We start from the raw sequence: 8,219 nt of genomic DNA, 5'->3' as shown, positions 1-8,219 counted from the left end.
ATGAGATTTTCTGAGGCTAATTGGTTATTCCTGAAATCGGATTCTGAATTTCTTCCTTAACAGCCAAGCCTCTGTCTGTTTTACTAAACAATAACAACTTGGGCCCAGTTTCATGGGAAGAACCGGCCAACTGAGCTTTCAACATCTTAGGGAGAATTTGATGAACCTCCCTGCTCTTGGGCATCTCGGTTATCAGATTCCCTTTTTCCTATTTTTATATGAAAAGGAATAGAATGTTCTTGGAGTACTCACCCAAAACCATCAGGACCAATATCAACACATAAGGTGTTAAAGCCAGAAACTGGACCCTGTGGCATAGGACTCTGTGCCTTGCCTTAGAGCCATTATGACCACTGCCCTTCCATTAGGATCTTCAAGAAAGTTTTTGTGGGATCTCCTTTAGCTCCTTTGTACCTCATGCAGTGGAAGCGTTCATGAATTCTCATAACATTCAACATTTCTTAACCAGCTGCCTCAGCTCCTACAAAGTCCCCTTTTGTCAGCTGCCTCTCTTATAACTCTTTATGTTGTAATAACCTTAATCTAACTACTTTTTTTTCCCTTCATCACCAACAAGTCTCTCATGACTGCTTAATACTGACAGATGACCTCCTGACTCCTCATAATAATCTACAGGATATTCTGTCAGGTAACAACTTATCATGGTTCACACTTAAAAGGTAACAATGGCGACTATTGTCCTGGGTATGCTATAACATCCTGGAGAAGGAAATGGCAACCTACTCCAGTATTCTTGCCTGGGAAATCCCATGGACAGAGGAGCCTGGTGGGCTACAGTCCATGGGGTCTAAAAGAGTCAGACATGACTTAGCAACTAAATGGACAACAACGATGATGCTATTATAGGGCTTCCCAGGTGGCTCAGTGGTAAACAATTCACCTCCCAATGTAGGAGCTTCAAGAGATGTGGGTTCAATCCCTGGGTCAGGAAGATTCCTGGAGTAGGAAATGGCAAGCCTTTCCAGTATTCTTTCCTGGGAAATCCCATGGACAGAGGAACCTAGCAGGTTAGTCCATGGGATCACAAAGAGTTGGACACAAGTGAGCATGCACGAATACTATTACAACTCATTTTGATGTTGAGGCAGCATCTTTACTTATGGGTACTTTAGCCCAACATGTTGAATTATATGCTCTTATGTGGGCTTGTAGTTCAGCCAAAGACAAAACTGCCGATGTTTATAAGGATAGTAGATATGCTTTTGGAATATTGTAGAAACCATGTGGCTTCCTTACTTCCAATGGAAATGAAACTAAAATTAGCTTCTATGTACAAGAATTATCAAATAAAATACTTCTACCCGACACTTTTGCTATTATTAAGATTCTGGGGCATTCTAAACTTGACTCTTGAAATCTAGGGAAAATCACCTTGCTGATATTATTGCAAGGAATGCTGCCATTGAAGGAACAAACAGTAGCTAAAGCTTTGTTCTAAAAGAAAGTTTCCCCAAATGATAATTTAGAAAGACTGGTTAGAGAAACCCAATAATTAGCCTCAGAAAAGGAAAACCAAGATTGGACATTGAATAGTTGTTGGTTTTATAAAAAGAGAAAGCTCTGGTTTGGACCAAATAACAATTCTTACCTTTCGGAGACTCCAAAATTCCCATCCTCACCACTGTACATACATTAAGACACTGGGCTAATGAAAAAATGATAGACTTAATGATCAATATTAGTGGGGAACCATTAATAAGGCTGCAATCTCATTTGTCCCACTTGTCCAAAGTATAATCCAGGGAAGCCTGTTTGAACTGCACTTGGACTTATATGCAGAGTACATCATGAGAAATGCTGGGCTTGATGAAGCACAAGCTGGAATCAAGATTGCCGGGAGAAATATATAAATTACCTCAGATATGCAAATGACACCACCCTTATGGCAAAAAGCGAAGAAGAACTAAAGAGCCTCTTGATGAAAGTGAAAGAGGAGAGTGAAAAAGTTGGCTTAAAGCTCAACATTCAGAACACTAAGATCATGGCATCTGGTCCCATCACTTCATGGCAAATAGATGGGGAAACAGTGGCTGACTTTATTTTTTGTGCTCCAAAATCACTGCAGATGGTGACTGCAGCCATGAAATTAAAAGACACCTACTCCTTGGAAGAAAAGTTATGACCAACCTAGATAGCATATTAAAAAGCATAGACATTACTTTGTCAACAAAGGTCCATCTAGTCAAGGCTATGGTTTTCCCAGTAGTCATGTATGGATGTGAGAGTTGGATTATAAAGAAAGCTTGGCACTGAAGAATTGATGCCTTTGAACTGTGGTGTTGGAGAAGACTCTTGAGAGTCCCTTGGACTGCAAGGAGATCCAACCAGTCCATCCTAAAGGAGATCAGTCCTGGGTGTTCATTGGAAGGACTGATGTTGAAGCTGAAACTCCAATACTTTGGTCACCTGATGTGAAAAGCTGACTCATTGGAAAAGACCCTGATGCTGGGAAAGATTGAAGGTGAGAGGAGGGCACAACAGAGGATGCGATTGTTAGGTTTCATCACTGACTTGATGGACATGAGTTTGAGTAAACTCTGGGAGTTGGTGATGGACAGGGAGGCCTGGCATGCTGCAGTCCATGGGGTCACAAAGAGTAGGACATGACTGAGCAACTGAACTGAACTGACTGATAGGTTCAATCCCTGGTCCAGGAAGATCCCACATGCCATGGGGCAACTAAGCTGGTCCTCCATGTCCTTCTCCAGGGGATCTTGCTGACCCAGGAATCAAACCTGGGTCTGTCACATTGCAGGCAGGTTCTATACTGTCTGAGCTATATTAAATACACCTGCTATCCTCTAGGGACACCATCATGCTCATCTTTTATTTTATTTTATTTATTTTTTCATTTATTTTTATTAGTTGGAGGCTAATTGCTTTACAATATTTTAGTGGTTTTTGCCATACAGTGACATGAATCAGCCATGGATTTACATGTGTTCCCCATCTTGATTCCCCTCCTGCCTCCCTCCCCATCCCATCCCTCTGGGTCTTCCCAGTGCACCAGCCCTGAGCACTTGTCTCATGCATCCAACCTGGGCTGGTGATCTGTTTCACCCTTGATAGTATACTTGTTTCAATGCTATTCTCTCAGAACATCCCACCCTCGCCTTCTCCCACAGAGTCCAAAAGTCTGTTCTCTCCAGTTTCACCCATCTCATTAGAACTGATTCAAATGAATTCTTTTTAATGGCTGAGTAATATTCCATTGTGTATATGTACCATAGCTTCCTTACCCATTTGTCTGCTGATGGACATCTAGGTTGCTTCCATGTCTGCAATTATAAACAGTGCTGCACTGAACATTGGGGTGTAGGCGTCTCTTTCAGATCTGGTTTCTTCAGTGTGTATGCCCAGGAGTTGGATTGCTGGGTCATATGGCAGTTCTGTTTCCAGATTTTTAAGGAATCTCCACACTGTTCTCCATAGTGGCTATACTATTTTGCATTCCCACCAACAGTGTAAGAGGGTTCCCTTTTCTCCACACCCTCTCCAGCATTTATTGCTTGTAGAGTTTTGGATAGCGGCCATCCTGACTGGCGTGTAATGGTACTTCGTTGTGGTTTTGCTTTGCATTTCTCTGATAATGAGTGATGTTGAGCATCTTTTCATGTGTTTGTTAGCCATCTGTATGTCTTCCTTGGAGAAATGTCTGTTGAGTTCTTTGGCCCATTTTTGGATTGGGTCATTTATTTTTCTGGAGTTGAGCTGGAGGAGTTGCTTGTATATTTTTGAGATTAATCCTTTGTCTGTTGCTTCGTTTGCTATTATTTTCTCCCAATCTGAGGGCTGTCTTTTCACCTTGCTTATAGTTTCCTTTTTGGTGCAAAAGCTTTTAAGTTTCATTAGGTCCCATTTGTTTATTTTTGCTTTTATTTCCAATATTTTGGGAGGTGGGTCTTAGAGGATCCTGCAGTGATTTATGTTGGAGAGTGTTTTGCCTATGTTCTTCTCTAGGAGTTTTATAGTTTCTGGTCTTACATTTAGATCTTTAATCCATTTTGAGTTTATTTTTGTGTATGGTGTTAGAAAGTGTTCCAGTTTCATTCTTTTACAAGTGGTTGACCAGTTTTCCCAGCACCACTTGTTAAAGAGTTTGTCTTTTTTCCATTGTATATCCTTGCCTCCTTTGTCGAAGATAAGGTGACCATAGGTTCGTGGATTTATCTCTGGGCTTTCTATTCTGTTCCATTGATCTATATTTCTGTCTTTGTGCCAGTACCATACTGTCTTCATGACTGTAGCTTTGTAGTAAAGCCTGAAGTCAGGCAGGTTGATTTCTCCAGTTCCATTCTTCTTTCTCAAGATTGCTTTGGCTATTCGAGGTTTTTTTTTTTTTTTTTTTTAATTTCCATACAAATTGTGAAATTATTTGTTCTAGTTCTGTGAAAAATATCATTGGTAGCTTGATAGGGATTGCATTGAATCTATAGATTGCTTTGGGTAGTATAGTCTTTTTCACAATATTGATTCTTCCAATCATGCCCATCTTTTAAAATCATGCCTCTAGGGATTCCCTAGTGGTCCAATGATTAGGGCACAGCACTTTCACTGTCAGGGCCCTGGGTCTGATCCCTGGTTGGGGAACTAACGATGCTGCAAGCCATGCTGGGTGGCCCATAACTAACTAAATAAAATGATGCCTTTAATCACAGTAACCCTTGCTTAGAAACTTGTTCTCCATCACCTAGCAAATAAAATAAAAGAGATCCAATTAACCTTTCCAGCCAGTATGGCTTATGCAATCAGACAGACACAGATCCAGGTCCTGAATCAGACAGACACAGATTCAACCTAGCCAGTAAAATGGGTTTCCCAATAGCTATGAAGTTCATCGAGAATTCCCCATGTAGGGATATTTATAGCTGAATCACTTTGCTGTACAGCAGATATTCATACAACATTGCTAATAAACTACACTTCAATGGTAATTAAAATATTAACCTTCCCTTGCACTTTTTAGCTGATGAAAAAATAGTAATTCTCATGTTTGTTTTTAGAAATCTGCATTAAAAATAAAGGGTTGACTCAATCCCTTTCTGGATGTCAGGTACCATTTTATTCCCTCTCAAGAATAGCACACTTTTTATTTTGCATGTCTGCTTAATTTTCCAAGAATGTGTGGCATATAGTTGCTTGGATTGATCTTATGAAGTCTCTTCCTCATAAGCTCTATCTTCTTCATATTAAGAAGGCAAGTGAAAAATCATTTTTAAAACAGAAAAATGGACTAATTTATTAATTTGAATGTGATGTATATCAAATGACATCTGGCTAGCTATATGATGAGACAAGTGGGATAAAAAGAAAACCAGAGGCAGCATTTTGCCAGATTCTGCTATAAATGAACCTTAAGGAGTGTACCTAGGCTAATGACAAAGTAATCATGTAATTTACCCTCCTAGATCATTTTGAGAGGTAAAGCGGAACATCCTAATAATTATTCTGGGATAGCAGACATGAACCAAAACATAGGACCATACTGTTTCATGGATGTCACCATGAAAATAATATTTGCTGTATCAGAATTTTAATGCTAAATTAACATGTCCTAGAAGTTATCTCTTTGTTCTATTTCTACCAGCATTTGTTAACCATCTACCATGTGCTAGTTTTTGTGATGTATGTTATGTACAGTTTTGGATGATGGGCTCAGTACTAGAGGATATTAACAAGCTGGGTGGACATGGACATAAATGAGCATTCCTGGTGTAATTTGGATGGTAGCATGTATGGATGTGAGAGTTGGACTGTGAAGAAAGCTGAGCACTGAAGAATTGGTGCTTTTGAACTGTGGTGTTGGAGAAGACTCTTGAGAGTCCCTTGGACTGCAAGGACATCCAATACGTCCATCCTAAAGGAGATCAGTCCTGGGTGTTCACTGGAAGAACTGAGGTTGAAGCTGAAACTCCAATCCTTTGGCCACCTCATGTGAAGAGTTGACTCATTGAAAAAGACCCTGATGCTGGGAGGGATCGGGGGCAGGAGGAGAAGGTGACAACAGAGGATGAGAAGGCTGGATGGCATCACTGACTCGATGGACATGAGTTTAGGTAAACTCTGGGAGTTGGTGATGGATAGGGAGGCCTGATGTGCTGCAATTCATGGGGTCACAAAGAGTCGGATATGACTGAGCGACTGAACTGAACTGAACTGAAAGATATGAATTCTCTGTGTAGCAGAAGTGATAAATTTGAATTTAAATTTGGGATAGGAGGGAGGATTATAAAAGTCTTGAAATGTTTGAGCTAAACCTTGAAGGATAAAGTTTTCATTGAAAGTACCAGCATGCCACTCAGGTATGACCTAAAAAAATACCTTATGATTATACAGTGGAAGTGACAAATAGATTCATGGGATTAGATCTGATAGAGTGCCTGAACACTATGGACAGAGGTTCCTAACATTGTACAGAAGGCAGTGATCAAAACCATCCCAAAGAAAAAGAAATGAAAGAAGGCAAAATGGTTGTCTGAGAGGCCTTACAGATAGCTGAGAAAAGAAGAGAAGCAAAAGTCAAAGGAGAAAAGGAAAGATATACCTATCTCAATGCAAAGTTCCAAAGAAAAGGAGAGATAAGAAAACCTTCTTAAGTAAATAAAGAAAAGAAATACAGGAAAACAATAGAATGGAAAGACTAGCAATCTCCTCAAGAAAATTAGAGATAGCAAGAGAACACTTCATGCAGATGGGCACAATAAAGGACAGAAACAATGTGGATCTAAAAGAAGCAGAAGACATTAAGAAGTGGTAAGAATACACAGAAGAACTGTGCAGAAAAGGTCTTAATGACCCAGATAACCACTATGGTGTGGTCACTCACTTAGAGCCAGACATTCTGGAATGTGAAGTCGAGTGGGCCTTAGGAAGCATTACTGCAAACAAAGTTAGTGGAGGTGATGGAATTCTAGCTGAGCTATTTCAAATACTAAAAGAAGATGCTGTTAAAGTGCTTACTCCATATGCCAGCAAATTTGGAAAACTCAGCAGTGGCCACAGGACTGGAAAAAGTCAGTTTTCATTCCAATCCCAAAGAAAGGCAATGCCAAAGAATGTTCAAACTACTGCACACAGTTGCACTCATTTCACATGCTAGCAAGGTAATGCTCAAAATCCTTCAAGCTAGGCTTCAACAGTATGTGAACTGAGAACTTCCAGATGTACAAGCTGGATTTAGAAAAGGCAGAGGAACCAGAGATCAAATTGCCAACATCCACTGGATCATAGAAAAAGCAAGGGAATTCCAGAAAAATATCTACTTCTGCTTCATTGACTATGCTAAAGCCTTTGTGTGGATCACAACAAACTGTGGAAAATTCTTAAAGAGATGGGAATACCAGACCACCTTACCTGCCTCCTGAGAAACCTGTATGCAAGTCAAGAAGCAACAGTTAGAACTGGACATGGAACAACAGACTGGTTCAAAATTGGGAAAGGAGTATGTCAAGGCTGTATATTGTCACCCTGCTTATTTAACTTATATATTGCAGAGTACATCATGCAAAATGCTGGGCTGGATGAATCACAAGTCTGTATACAGATTTTTTGGAGAAATATCAACCTTAGATATGCTGGTGATTCTGTTCTAATAGCAGAAAGTGAAGAGGAACTGAAGAGCCTCTTGATGAAGGTGAAAGAGGAGAGCAAACAAGGTGTCTTAAAATTCTACATTCAAAAAACTAAGATCAGGGTATCTGGTTCCATCACTTCATGGCAATTATATGAGGAAATAATGGAAACAGTGACAGATTTTCTTTTCTTGGGCTCCGAAATTACTGCAACAGTGATAGCAGCCATGAAATTAAAAAACGCTTGCTCCTTGGAAGAAAAGCTATGACGGACCTAGAGAGTGTATTAAAAATCAGAGACATTACTTTGCTGACAAAGGTCCGTATAGTCAAAACTATGGTTTTTCCAGTAGTCATATTGGATGTGAGAGCCAGACCATAAATAAGGCTGAGTGCTGAAAATTGATGCTTTCGAACTGTGGTGCTGGAGAACACTCTTGGGAATCCCCTGAACAGCAAGGGGATGAAACCAATCATTTCTAAAGGAAATCAACCCTGAATTTTCATTGGAAGGACTGATGCTGAAACTGTAACTCCAGTACTTTGGACAGCTGATGCGAGAAGCTGACTCCTTGGGAAAGACCTTGATACTGGGAAAGATTGAGGACAGGAGGAGAAGGAGTCAAC

Source organism: Odocoileus virginianus, unplaced genomic scaffold, assembly GCF_023699985.2.
Source record: "Odocoileus virginianus isolate 20LAN1187 ecotype Illinois unplaced genomic scaffold, Ovbor_1.2 Unplaced_Scaffold_9, whole genome shotgun sequence".
Classification (NCBI taxonomy): domain Eukaryota; kingdom Metazoa; phylum Chordata; class Mammalia; order Artiodactyla; family Cervidae; genus Odocoileus; species Odocoileus virginianus.
Note: the sequence above shows the minus strand (reverse complement) of the source record.